This window comes from Pinus tabuliformis, chromosome X (genome assembly GCF_031772625.1).
Source record: "Pinus tabuliformis cultivar Carrire ecotype Pingquan chromosome X, CPIR1, whole genome shotgun sequence".
In the NCBI taxonomy this organism is placed as follows: domain Eukaryota; kingdom Viridiplantae; phylum Streptophyta; class Pinopsida; order Pinales; family Pinaceae; genus Pinus; species Pinus tabuliformis.
In genome coordinates, this window is record NC_142308.1 from 1124402335 (window position 1) to 1124417942 (window position 15608).

Consider the following 15608-nt stretch of genomic DNA (forward strand, 5'->3'; position numbering starts at 1 on the left):
CTGCAAAATTTTCCAAAGAAGCCAAATTCGAGTTCAATTCACCGTACTGCCTTCAAATATACGCACTAGAACCACTGTTATTTTTCCCATTTTCCTGCAAAAGCCCCACCCCCAGTTCAAAAGCACAAAAAACCGAAAATGGAGGCTCCGGTGGCCCTGAACATTGCTCCCCTCAATGCACCTCATAAAGACCTGGAGTGGTTGCCCTTGGCTGATAGGGATTTTCAAATACAAGACTTAACTGGGTACAAAAACCACCTCCAAGCATTCTGTGAAATTAGGAACAGTCACCTAAACAAAAATGATCTTTATGGGATATGGGAACCCAATCTGCCCAGGTACTACCTCCCCTCAGTAAATGTATTCCCAGATGTAATCCGCCTATGCTGTGCCAATTATGAACTAGTCAAAAGAGTAGTTATGACTCCATCTGGAACTGTTCTCTTTCATATTACTCCTGAGTCTATAAATGAAATTCTACACTACAAACCTACTCAGCCTCTGGCTCGTCTTTCTATGGGATTCTTGCTTGAGCAGGGCTCTAAACTGACCAATTCAGAGATAACTAGTGTTGTTCAAACATTTATGAGACCAGATTGCCAGCCCAAAGAGCCACCTCCCTTTCACCATGTCTGGTTCAATGAGGTTGGAAGATTCATTATTGATATGATATCCTATGTTCTGGGATTTAAGGCAAGTGAATATGTTGATGAGACCATCTTAGCGTTGTTGTCCATGTTTACTCCAGGACAGCCCCCTGCTGTCAAATATGACTATGCTACTTTCATTGCCAACAAGGTTCATGACCAACTCTTGAATCTAGACAGAGAAGGAGTCTTCAAGTACACATCATATATATATCATCTGTTTTTATACTATAAAACAGACAGTTTTCAGTTTCCCATCAGAAAATTGGATTCTAAAGGAGAAAGGAGGTCTGTGATCTTTTGGACCTCAGTCTTCCATGAAGTCCATAATTCTCCGTACACTTACTGTGAATTCATTGATTTTTTTATTCATCCGGTCTCCTTACTACTGATGAGAACTCCTCCTCCTAGACTCTTTGGTGATATGCAGAAAATTTTACAGCTCTCCAAAAGCTACAAAATAGGTGACTGGTACTTCTACCAGAATCACACTGAGATCAGGATATATGGCTGTGAGTTGTGCCCTTATAAGCTGCCCAAATATGTGCCTATGAGACTATTTGCTCTAGAATATTTCAGGCAATTTATCAACTCAAATTTGACTCACTTTTACGGTGCAAAGAAAAAAGCTCAGCTGAAATTAAGAAACCAGTTAGGCCCCTTTATCATTAACAAAAAGGAAGCATGGAAAGATGCTGAAAAGATATTGGGAGAGCAACTCAAATTAAAGAGGAGATTTTGGTGGGTACCCTATGACCCAAATGGCTTTATCACTAAAAGAAAAGTAAAAAATAGGCTATCAGCCTATAAACATTGTAGGATCCCTGAAATAGAGCAATTTTCTAATCAAGATGAGTGGGTAGAGGGCACATTAATTGAAGAACTCACTGAGGAAGAAAAAATGGAACAAGCTATGAAAAATCTAGAAAAGACTCTTGACTTGGACTCTTTTGGACAGGCATTTTTCGAGTTGCCTCAGCAGACCAGAGTGGGTACATCATCTATTGGAACTTCATAGCAACCTGCCCAAGAAAGCGCTACACTAGCTATAAGGACATCAAAGGGCAAAGAAGTGCTAGAAACAGAACAACACATAATGACAGATCAGCCAACAACATCCAAGGAACAGGGCCAAGGACAAATTCCTCCCATCCACACCAAAGCACTAGAGATACTAGCATTACAGACTCCTATAAATGAGGAAAAGGGCAAGAAGAGAGATAGGAAGAAGCTACACTTATAAGTGGACCAGCAGAGCAACCAGGGGCAAAAAGGCAAAAACTAAATCCTCTACCTGAAGAGGAAATTATTGAGGAAACCACAGAAATCCAAAGAGGTGAGAGAGCAACTAGCCCACAGACATCCCCAGTAATAGAAACATCCACCAACTCTCATAGGTAGGACCTAGAAAGGTAGCATAGTGTGGAAGTTTCATCCACAAGTCTGCAAAGCAAGCAAGGCTCAGATGTCAAAAGAACATTCACAGAGATTAAAGCTAGAAATGATCCATTGAGGATGCAACTTTATGACCAATTTCTCAAGATGACCCCTGCTAACCAGTAAAGGTTAATGTCTACATATGACATTAAAGAAGGAAAAATGATCTTGAGCCACTTTAGGCCTAAAGTGCAGCAACCACAGTCAACAACCGACTACATTAGAACAAATCTAGAGGTTCTTGCTAAAGACATCCATCCTATGGATCATATTGAGCTGCATAAGCAAACTGGGGAGATGGTCTACTCTACATTCACAAATAAGGCAATGTTAGCTCGCAAATTACAGAACTCATTGAACAACACATCTGCCCAGCTAGACCTGGAGAAGGCATCTTCTTTAGCCAAAGACAACAGAATAAAGTCCTTGGAGGATATTATCATCAAGTTAGGACACGATCCTAAGGATGCCAAAGGAATAAAAGAATTGATTAAGAAGAAGGAAGAGGACATTGCTGCCCTTAGGAAACAGTTGAAGCTGCCTACTACTATGCATCCACAAACTTCAGAGATTGTCCATAAAAAAGTAGAGGAGGACATGATGGACTTGCTGATGAGAACGAATCAAAGATTAAGTGAGACAGAGTAGGAATTGGATAAAGCACTACAAGATAAGCAAGGAGAGTCGACCTCCCAGCCATCTCAAGTAGCTCCAACAATCACAACTACTCCTACCATAGGTATACCAACAATGCCTCCCACTAGCCCAGCATCAACAGCAGCAGGTACTTCAACAACAACAACAACAACAGGCAACAACACTACCATGACCACAGAGGAGTTAATAAAAGCCATGGAGGAATTAAAAATCCAAGTATCAGAATTGAAAGAGGCCAAAGAGAAATTGGAAAAATTAGAAGTAAGTTATGACAAATCCAAAATGACTGTGGCAGAAAAGACAAGAGAGGTGAAAGCATTGGAGAACAAAGTGAAAGCATTGGAAATTGACCTCTCTTTAGATAAGCCTCTGGGAGAAATCAAAGGCATTTTGTGGGCTAACATCAGTGAATCCATTAGTAATCTGTGTAGGTCTATTCAGACCATTTATGAGTAGATTGAATTGATAGCAGTAGCCCAAGTGGAAATTCAAAAGGCCAGAACTCTATTGGGACATAAGCCCGAACATGCCAATAGGCTAGTCCATTTTTCGAATACTAAAACGAGTGAAGAACTAGCAGCACTGGACATCAGAGATAGGACAGGCATCATTCTGACAGTCAAAAGAGTTATGACCATGAGAACCCTGATGCAGAATTTGGAGAGGAAGTGCCAGGACATGCAAGTGGAGATAAACTCTTTTATAGAGAGATTTGCAGTTATGCATGAAAGGGGCTTGCCAAGTCTGGTGGGAAGAAATGAATGCCTATTGAGACAAGATAAGTACACACACAGGTTGAATAAACATGCTGCTGATCAACTAAATGCATCATAAAGCACTTCAACAGAGAAGGCCCTTCCATCTGGCCAAACTCTTTACAGCAACTTGGAAAATCTATTTTATATAGAGCATGAATTGAAACATCTTTTTACAATCCAGCCTAACTTCTACAGGTACACAGACACTGATGAGATTTTCAGGAAGCTACAAAGACATCAGTTACCAGAAGATTAGTGGTGGAAAATCATGTTGGAAATCCTATAGGCACGTTTCAACTTTTGTTTTACCCAGGATGCAACAGATACCATAAAGCAGAGGGAGGAAACGGATGAGAGTCACGCAGGGCTACAACCTATCAAATAAAAAATAAATATGCCCAAGGAAGCTGGGGCAGCAGCGTGGAATATCAGTGGAAACAGCCACCAGCCGACTCACTGAGCTTACAGTCAATACATCTCACCAACTAAGCAGCCAGCACAACAACATTTACTTCATTTATTTCTCCCTGTTTCCAAGATCATTTATTTCTCCTTTTGAGTAGGTAGAAGAAGTTATTACTAGATATTATCTCTTTGAGATATTTTGTAAACATTTTTGTACAAATACCTCCCCAAGCAAAGTATTCGGGGTTGGTGATACAGTTCTCACACTGCGCTGTAACTCTGAAAATCTTCTGAATACAAAAGCTATTGGAATCCATTGTGGCTGGACTCTCTGGATGTGGAATTGATAGCAGAGGACTATGTTACAGAATTCATGAATCACTTTGTGGATCAATAAGTCTCTCTTACTTATGTTTTCAATTTCTGTGTTTACTATATCATATATGTTTCACGATCTGAATAATAGGGAAAAAGAATAACTCAAAATTTGTTTGCAAGCACTCTTAGTTCAATCTCTGTTATTATTAATGTTTTCTTCAGAATTAGCATAAGCAGGAATTCTTAACTGCTCCCGTTTCCCCTGGTCCTTACATCTTGAATATTAGCTAGAGAATTCTTAACTGCTCCCTCGCAATATTTATCCACTTTCCCTCTGTCTGCACGAAGAAGGATTCTTAATTGTCCTTCACCCACTGACTCCATCCCGCCTAATTTCAACTTATAAATTGTTCCATGATTGATTACCTTGCTCTATAGTACCACCCTCTGTCAAATAAACCATATCCAGCAGTTCATCCTCATAGACTCCATTAGCCCAATGGACTGAAATTCTCAGATTTACAACCCTGTTCTATAGAACATCTCCATCCAACAATCAAACAAACCCTTGTACTTCATAACTAGCCTAATATACCTCAAAACAAAGCTAAATCATAAAGAGAGAGCCCTCTCTGGATGCATATTGGCTAGAACCTGCATCTAAAAGATTGGTCTGTGGTTACCTCGGACGTATTCCATTTTTTTACAACTTATGGGGAACGACCGAAGTGATAACATGATTGGCGAATCCATTGGGGACCTGAATGATTATTTGTTACTGCTGTATATTTTTTAAAATTACAGATGGAGCTAGAAGTTAGCCAGGCAGCCTTTGAAACTGTCTTTGCTATGCAATTACAGGAGTAAATAAAAGCTGCTTCAATATATCTCCAGTCTAGTTTTAGGCTTTAAACAACTGTCTCAAAGATTTGGTCAATTCCTTGTTTCAATACATCTACAGGAAAATCCAAAATTCCTATATTTTAGACTTCTTAGAAACATATTGTTAAAAGTTGTATCCTTCAAAATATTTCAAGAAAAACCAAAAAATATATTCAGAAGCTGGCTCCAAAGAAGAAGGTCCATTATACCAGATCAAATCCAGATCCAAATCCTCCACCTATCTTTGAAAATCCTAATTTGATCCCTAAAAACCTTAGAAGCCGAGATAAGCAAGAATATTCTGCTGATTTACACCGTGACACATCTCAGCAGAACCCTATCCAAACTGAGCTTACTGCTGAAAAATCACAAGTCCATTCTGCCATTACTGTTGCTTCTCCTAGTTCACCATTAGTACTTCAAACCATCTTTTCCACTCCCCCATCCACTGCACATATCTCAGCTGTTATCCCTGTTCTTCCAGCTGTCACACTTTTCTCTGTAAATATGGCAAACCGATATGCTCCCCTGTAGTTACTTGCAAATCCAGGGGCTATGCCCCAAGATTATCAAAGCAAAATCACCTATTTTGATGGTGCTGGCACTTACACAACACAACAACATACCAAGAAGATGACAGATTATTTTGAGAACTATGAAATTGATGATGATGATGTCAGAATGAAAATTTTTGTCCAAAGCTTAACTGGTGATGTTAGGACCTGGTTTAGGGTACTCCCTGCAAACACAATTGCTGATCCAGAAGCCCTTTATCAGACTTTCTTGAACAGATGGGAAAATAAGAAGGACCCTCTACACATCCTATCAGAATATGAAAGCTTAAAAAGAGGCCCACAAGAAATTGTTCAAGATTACTGTGCCAAATTTAACAATTTATACAATGCTATCCCCCAGAATCTCAGACCTCCACCAGACCTGGCCTTGATCAAATTCCCTGATGGATTTGATTCCGACATGGCATATCAGCTTAAGGAAAGAGCTCCTCCGAGCTTAGAAGACATGCAGAGTATAGTTGTCAGTGTATAGGCCAACCTGATTTCCAAACGAGCTCGAGCTAGAGCTGAAAGGAGGACACCTTTCAAAGAAGAACCTTCTGCGTTTGAACAAAAATTGGATGCAATTATTAAAGGAATGGATAGACTGGGTGATAGAGTAGAAACAATTGAGAGGAAATCCTCTTGGGATGGTCAACCAAGTAACACTGCAAGAAACCCAAATTTCAGAAAAAATCAGAATCCCAATGCTGGAAAGGCTGGCCCTGACCAAAACATTAGACCTCCATTCTAGGAAAACTATGCTGAAGCTTCAACTTCTAGTGAGCCAACAGAAGACTCTCTGGCGATATGCAAATTTTTTTATAGCTCTCCAAAAGCTACAAAATAGGTGACTGGTACTTCTACCAGAATCACACTCAGATCGGGATATATGGCTGTGAGCTGTGCCCTTATAAGCTGCCCAATATGTGCCTATGAGATTGTTTGCTCTAGAATATTTTAGGCAATTTATCAACTCAGATTTGACTCACTTTCACAGTGCAAAGAAAAAAACTCAGCTGAAATTAAGAAACCAGTTAGGCCCCTTTATCATTAACAAAAAGGAAGCATGGCAAGATGCTGACAAGATATTGGGAGAGCAACTCAAATTAAAGAGGAGCTTTTGGTAGGTACCCTATGACCCAAATGGCTTTATCACTGAAAGAAAAGTAAAAAATAGGCTATTAGTCTATAAACATTGTAGGATCCCTGAAATAGAGCAATTTGCTAATCAAGATGAGTGGGTAGAGGGCACATTAATTGAAGAACTCACTGAGGAAGAAAAAATGGAACAAGCTATGAAAAATCTAGAAAAGACTCTTGACCTGGACTCTTTTGGACAGGCATTTTTCGAGCTACCTCAGTAGATCGGAATGGGTACATCATCTACTGGAACTTCACAACAACCTGCCCAAGAAAGCGCTACACTAGCTATAAGGACATCAAATGGCAAAGAAGTGCTAGAAACAGAACAACACATAATGACAGATCAGCCAGCAGCATCCAAGGAACAGGGCCAAGGACAAATTCCTCCCATCCACACCAAAGCACCAGAGATACTAGCATTACAGACTCCTCTAAATGAGGAAAAGGGCAGGAAGAGAGACAGGGAAGAAGCTACACCTGTAAGTGGACTAGCAGAGCAACCAGGGGCAAAAAGGCAAAAAATAAATCCTCTACCTAAAGAGGAAATTATTGAGGAAACCACAGACAGCCCAAGAGGTGAGAGAGCAACCAACCCACAGACATCCCCGGTAATAGAAACATCCACCAGCTCTCATAGGCAGGACCTAGAAAGGCAGCATAGTGTGGAAGTTTCATCTACAAGGCCGCAAAGCAAGCAAGGCTCAGATGTCAAAAGAACATTCACAGAGATTAAAGCTAGAAATGATCCATTGAGGATGCAAATTTATGACCAATTTCTCATGATGACCCCCGCCAACCAGCAAAGGTTAATGTCTGCATATGACATTAAAGAAGGAAAAATGATCTTGAGCCACTTTAAGCCTGAAGTGCAACAACCACAGTCAGCAACCGACTACATTAGAACAAATCTAAAGGTCCTTGCTAAAGACATCCATCCTATGGATCAGATTGAGCTGCATAAGCAAACTGGGGAGATGGTCTACTCTACATTGGCAGATAAGGCAATGTTAGCTCACAAATTGCAGAACTCATTGAACAACACATCTGCCCAACTAGACCTGGAAAAGGCAGCTTCTTTAGCCAAAGACGACAGAATAAAGTCTTTGGAGGATATTATCATCGAGTTGGGACATGATCCCAAGGATGCCAAAGGAATAAAAGCATTGATTAAGAAGAAGGAAGAGGACATTGCTACCCTTAGGAAACAGTTGAAGCTGCCTACTACCATGCATCCACAAACTTCAGAGATTGTGCAGAAAAAAGCAGAGGAGGACATAATGGACTTGCTGATGAGAATGAATCAAAGATTAAGTGAGACAGAGTAGGAATTGGAGAAAGTACTACAAGATAAGCAGGGAGAGTCGACCTCTCAGCCATCTCAAGTAGCTCCAACAGTCACAACTGCTCCTCCCACAGGTATAACAGCAGTGCCTCCCACTGGCCCAGCATCAACAGCAGCAGGTACTTCAGCAACAACAACAGTAGCAGGCAGCAGCACTACCATGACCACAGAGGAGTTAATAAAAGCCATGGAGGAATTAAAACTCCAAGTATCAGAATTGAAAGAGGCCAAAGAGAAATTGGAAAAATTAGAAGTAAGTTATGACAAATCCAAAATCACTGTGGTAGAAAAGACAAGAGAGGTGAAAGCATTGGAGAACAAAGTGAAAGCATTGGAAAAAGACCTCTCTTTAGATAAGTCTCTGGGAGAAATCAAAGGCATTTTGTGGGCTAACATTAGTGAATCCATTAGTAATGTGTGGAGGTATATTTATACCATTTATGAGCAGATTGACTTGATAGCAGTAGCCCAAGTGGAAATTCAAAAGGCCAGAACTCGATTGGGACATAAGCCCGAACAGGCCAACAGGCTAGTCCATTTTTTGAATACTAAAACCAGTGAAGAACTAGCAGCACTGGACATCAGAGATAGGACAGGCACCATTTTGACAGGTAAAAGAGTTCTGACCATGAGAACCCTGATGTATAATTTGGAGAGGAAGTGCCAGGACATGCAAGTGGAGATAGACTCTTTTATAGAGAGATTTGCAATTCTGCATGAAAGGGGCTTTCCAAATATGGTGGGAAGAAATGAACACCTGTTGAGACAAGCTGAGTACACACATAGGTTGAATAAACATGCTGCTGATCAACTAAATGCATCATCAAGCACTTCAGCAGAGAAGGCCCTTCCATCTAGCCAAACTCTTTACAACAACTTGGAAAATCTATTTTATATCGAGCATGAAGTGAAACATCTTTTTACAGTCCGGCCTAACTTCTATAGGTACACAGATGCTGATGAGACTTTCAGAAAGCTGCAAAGACATTAGTTACCAGAAGAGCAGTGGTGGCAAAGCATGTTGGAAATCCTATAGGCACGTTTCAACTTTTGTTTTATACAACAGATACCATAAAGTGGAGGGAGGAAACGGATGATAGTCATGCGGGGCTACAGCCTATCAAATCAAAAATAAATTACACCCGAGGAAGCCGGGGCAGCAACGCGGAATATCAGTGGAAACAACCACCAGCCGACTCACCGAGCTTACAGTCAATACATCTCACCAACTAAGCAGCCAACACAACAACATTTACTTCTTCATTTATTTCTCCCTGTTTCCAAGATCATTTATTTCTCCTTTTGAGTAGGTAGAAGAAGTTATTACTAGATATTATCTCTTTGAGATATTTTGTAAACATTTTTGTATAAATACCTCCCCAAGCGAAGTATTCGGGCTTGGTGATACAGTTCTCACACTTCGCTGTAACTCTGAAAATCTTCTGAATACAAAAGCTGTTGGAATCCATTGTGGCCGGACTCTCTGAATGTGGAATTGATAGCAGAGGACTATGTTACAAAATTCCTGAATCACTTTGTGGATCAATAAGTCTCTCTTACTTGTGTTTTCAATTTCTATGTTTACTATATCATATATGTTTCATGATCTGAATAATAGGGAAAAAGAATAACTCAGAATTTGTTTGCAAGCACTCTAAGTTCAATCTCTGTTATTTAATGTTTTCTTCAGAATTAGCATAAGAAGGAATTCTTAACTGCTCCCGTTTCCCCTGGTTCTTACATCTTGAATATTAGCTAGAGAATTCTTAACTGCTCCCTAGCAATATTTATCCATTTTCCCTCTGTCTGCATGATGAAGGATTCTTAATTTCCCTTCACCCACTGACTCCATCCCGCCTGATTTCAGCTTATAAATTGTTCCATGATTGATTACCTTGCTCTGTAGTACCACACTCTATCAAATAAACCATATATAGCAGTTCATCCTCATAGACTCCATTAGCCCAATGGACTGAACTTCTCAGATTTACAACCCTGTTCTATAGAACATCACCATCCAACAATCAGACAAACCCTTGTACTTCATAACTAGCCTAATATACCTCAAAACAGAGCTAAATCATAAAGAGAGAGCCCTCTCTAGATGCAGATTGGCTAGAACCTGCATCTAAAAGATTGGTCCGTGGTTACCTCAGCCATATTCCCTTTTCTTACAACTTCTAGGGAACAACCTGAGTGATAACATATTCCATATCTGTATATAATCTATCAATCTTAGATTTTTCTTCTATCAACAAGGCTTGTGGTCTTTCCGTAAAAGAAATACTCCATTACTTCATCACAAATTTGATACAAGTGATATTTTTATCCATTTCCCTCATGTAGGAATATGGGTAGGAGGTTGATAAGGGAGCCCACGTATCATTTACCTTGTAATATTCTCCCATCATCTAAATGTTATTGAAATTTAGCAGAGAGGGAGGCTTCTCCCCTCTCGGGACCATTTGAAAAATCACTGGGAGATGATTGAATGAGGCTCTATAGGAAACCTAATATTTCATCATAAATGGGTGCATCAAGTCTTTGGACACCAAGAAGTGGTCTAGCCTTTTGGAAATCACTGCCTTACTGGTAAGAATGTTTCTCCACTTTGGCACCAACTTCAAAGTTTCCACATCAAATAGCTTGCACTTTTCAAAAAATGACTTGAAAAAATCACTTCGAGGGTCTGACCTAGTGTTGAACATAAAAAATTCCCTTAGGGAAATATAAAGGTTTAAAACTCCACCAATGAATTTAAATGGAGCATTGAAAACTTTGAAATCTAATAAGATATCCCAAAAGGGTGTATGCTCATAATACAAGCCATAAATATTTAACACAAAAGGTCAAATTCCTAGGCTTTTCACTTCTAGCTAAATCAATATGGAAGGCTTGAGTGTTGATATAGAAAAATATTTGAAAACTACATTCCATTATGAAAGGAGACCTCTTGACTAGCCATCTACATCCAAGATGCATAAAAACCATTTTTTTAGCCATGGTTCTAAGAAAAATCTAGGCTGAAAACCATCAACCATAGTTTCCTATAACAATTTTTTTTAGGATTATGGATCTTTATGAGTCATTTTAGGGAAAAAAATTTTCAGGCACTCCCAACCCCTCTTGCATTGAACGAAAGGAAAATCATGGCGAAATCCTTTAGGGAACTTTCTATTCTCGAAGGGCCCTCATAATAGTTGATTTTTTTTTTAATACTATCTAAGATTGCCTTTTGTTGATCCTTAAACATGTGAGATTTCCTCCCAACTAGATTGGATTGAGGGGCATCCATCTCAAGGACCCCAAACATTATCAAGTATTCTTTGAACTTATCTATAGATCTTCTATCATAACTAGATTTCCGAGAATCCTCAAAGCAAACTAGGGAAGAAGGAGTCCTCACCTTCCTTACCTTTAGCACTTTAGAAGAAACAACATGAGAGGTGGGGGGCAAGGAATTTGATATATAGATCAAGTGGGGGATGCAGAGGTGCTATAATTACATAAAGGAAAGTCTTTATTTATATTCTTAGGATATGTAAGTGAAGCTACAACATCTTCAGGAATTAATAATAAGGAAGGGAGAAAAGGAGAGCGAAGGATCAAATCATTTTCAGGAAGAGGTTGATATACATCCTCCCACAGAGAATTCCTAAGCACTAACAAAAAATAAAGGAAGAGTCCTGTTCTCACTTGTCTTGGGAGGATTTTGGAGAAAATTCTCAACTTTGACCAATTCCTTAAACTTTTTAACCCATACCATTTTCATACAACTATGGGTTGAGTGAATCTTCCCAGATTGATTATGAAGGTGTCCAATCTAATGGCATGTGAAGCACCCAAGTGACAATCTAGTAATGGATATTTTACCTCTAATTTCTATCACCAATAACTAGATCAAGCTTATGAGTGATCCCATCACACAAATCAACTTCAACTTGAATCCATGCCCATCTATTTTTGATCTTAGATTCCACACAAGGCTCCACCCTGTAAAACTTACCAATTTTTTTTCTATTGAACGAAAATGAAGGCTCATTCCAAAAAAAAATGGAAGGCAAGGAAGAATTTCCCCAACCCTTTGAATTGCTACAAGAGCACGGGCTAGGTCGAAATCAACTAACCATTTATGGAGAACTAGTCTCATAGCTCCCCCATTCTAATCTTGACCCAAAATAATATCAAAATCTACTTAAATACAAATTTAAAACAAAGCCATACCTAGACCAAAATGTGGAATATTAATGAATATCCTAGAATAGACTTCCAATTTGAGTTGAACTAGAGAGGGAGAGAATGATCATATACCATCTTTCTACAAAAGCATCAAACCAAGATTTTCACCAAAATATTTTTCAGCTCCTCCAAAGGAACATCTTTACTAGCCACCATCAAGACCCTTTATTTTCAAATATAAATACACTTTTTAGAAACCTTAGAAGTCTCAGCTCACAAAATTGGATCCTACCCTGAATGCAAATTTCCATACAGGGCCTGACTAGAAGGAAGAGACAGAGATGTAGGACACTTCGTGGGCGAAGGAGCATGTGAGAGGGAGGAGGGGGAAACGAGGCATGCACGTTCTATTCCCATTATTCAAAATCACATCACTTGTTCCAAGATTTTTAGAGTTAAGACACTCCCAAACAGACTCGTAGGAATAAATAAATGTGATCGGTCTAGAAACGACCAGCTAGAGATTAAAAAAATCCCAACCAAAAACTCTCCATTTGATGATACAAGAGGCATGGGGGGAATCCTTGGATCTTCCAAGAGGTGAGCCCACCTCTCCTCTTGGATGGAAATAAATTCTTAGTCATAAGAGAACATCCTCACCAAAATCTAGACAATTTATCTCCATTAATGCATGGGAACATATCGATGGTATGATTCATTCTCCACACCTGGATGAGAGTTGGGAGGGTTGAGAAATTCCAAGCCATCCCTGTCGTACACAATACATAGAGGTAACCCAAGAGAATTAAGGCCATATGAACACCCCTAGAAAATGGAATCATAGAGCCAATAAGTGGTACCATCATTAAAGTTATTAAATTTGTATTTATTAAAATTTTTATTTGAAAATAAATTAATGATTTTTTCCCATTTAAGGTTTTTATTCTCTCTTTTTTTACTCCTTTTTATTTTTAATTTTACTTAATTTTATTTTCTTTTACAATGTTAGGATTTTGAGCCATGGTTTCTAGAATGTTACACTTTTAAGCACAGAAAAAGAGAGGGTGCTATTGATAATAGTGCCTCTTTTTAGTTCCAAGGTTAGTCTTAATATTTTTGTTCCTATGGTGTCAATTGTCAAGGCCACAATTTAAAAAAAACTTGCAACTATATCCCTAGAAAAAGAAGGGGGTTGCCGTTACGAGAAACACTTTCCAATTCAGGGGTCAATTTTAATGTTTTTGTTGCAACAATATTGATTTTCATGTTCCAAAGTTTCAAATTTAGGAAGTAGTTTTAACCTTTAGAAAACAAAGTTGTTTGTAGCACTATTTTTAATTTAATGGTTGATTTTAAATATTTTGTTGACAACATTATGACACTGTAAGGCCATGGTTGTAAAAGGTGGTAAGTTTAACCTAAAAAGAAAAGAAAAGGTGTTACCGGTAGCACCTTCTTTTGATGCAAAGGTTGATTTTGGTGGTTTGATCCAAAAATATGGGTTATTAGGAACACAACATTTGTTTTGAGGTCATAATTTTCATCAAGTCAACAACTACGTTAATGAAAAATCTAACATGCTTCAAAAAAAAGAGTACTGAAAAGGTAGGGTTCTTTAAATCCTTCCTTTTAAGGTCCCTCCCTTTGAATTCAAATATTTCGATTTTATGTTGAAGCTAAAGGAATATAAGTTTAAAGATTGGAATTGGCTCTATTGATAAGTAGAAAATATAGCATCGAATTTTTGTTGTAGGCACCTCCCTAGAGGTGGTAAACTAACACTAATGAAATAATTTTAGATGAAATTCTAATGTATTTTCTAGATTTTATCCCAAATGAGTGTTGGAAAAACTAAGGAAGAAATGCTTCAAATTCTTATGGAAATTAAAAACGGATAAATAAGGCATTTCTTTAATAAAATATAAGAATTTAACTAAACTAAAAGAAGCCAAGGGACAAGGTTTGAGAAAAAATGCATCATTTTGGTTAATATTTAGTAGGGAAGAGTCTCTATATCCTATTTAAAGAAGAAAGATGATGGGAGGAAATGATGTTACAAAAATATAATGCTCCTCATTCTTTAGACGATTGGATAACAAAGCTAGAAAATTCCCATAGTGATTTTATACAAGTTTTTATTTCTCAAGAAAATCGGTACTTTGACTTCCATTCATAATAGTTGAAAGGCATTAGTAGAGTTTCCTTAGACTGATCCATTATTGTAGGGCGAGTGAATTACAAATCTAAGCGCTGATAGATTTTTGGCTTGAATTATTTGCAACAAACTCTTATAGACCATTCTTAGACATCGTGATGCAATTATATCACACCTCAACTGGGTATGTATATTCTTAGGTTTCCATAGTTTTGGTCTGTATATTCGTAATGATACTATGAGCGCTCTAGGATGTCCTCAAGATATGTTCTCAGATACTGCTATACAATTACAACCTATCTTTGCACAATGGATACAAAACACTCATGCTTCAGCACCTGGTTCAACAACTCCTGGTCCAACAACGAGTACCAACTTAACTTGTGGAGGTGGTGATTTGCATAATAGTAATATCTAGGACCATTTATGGAATGTTTCCAGAGTAGTGATCTATAACAAATTTTGAGCCATGATTTGGCATTTAAGGGGTGTCTTCAACACTTCTAGAGCTACTACAAATCATGCTTGCAACAAATACTAATTTCCAACAACAAATTTAATGCTTTGAAATTTCTATGAATCATGGAGGAAAATAGCAAATAATTTATAGTACTAGAATAGAGCATGCGGCAAATCTCTTGAAGAGAACTTTCAATAGCACATTCTACTGCAAATAGAGTGTTAGAATATTGTTAGCCTTATTGCGTAGCAAACTACATGTTATGAAGGATTCACTCTAATTGAGAAATTGAAATCTTTTATGACCTCCATACAATGAGTACTAGATGAGATAAAAGATCCCCCCAAAATACAATTTTATTAACAACGTAAACCTCTCCTTAAAGAAAGGTTTGATACCATGTAGAATTCAACTACTTAGCCACCTAATACATAGAGTGTAATGGAAAAGAAACAAAGATAAAGAGAAGAATGCATAATTGTACAAGGTATTAAGTGCTCATTAACAAATTAATTCATCTTACCCAAGAATGAAGGGTGAACAATTACAAGATACAATATCTTGATAGAGTTAAGATCCAAGAAAGAGGGCCATGCAATGGTATGAATCTTAGCTAAAATAAAGGTAAAAAAAAAAAACTAAGTGAAGCTTAATTGCTACAACCATAA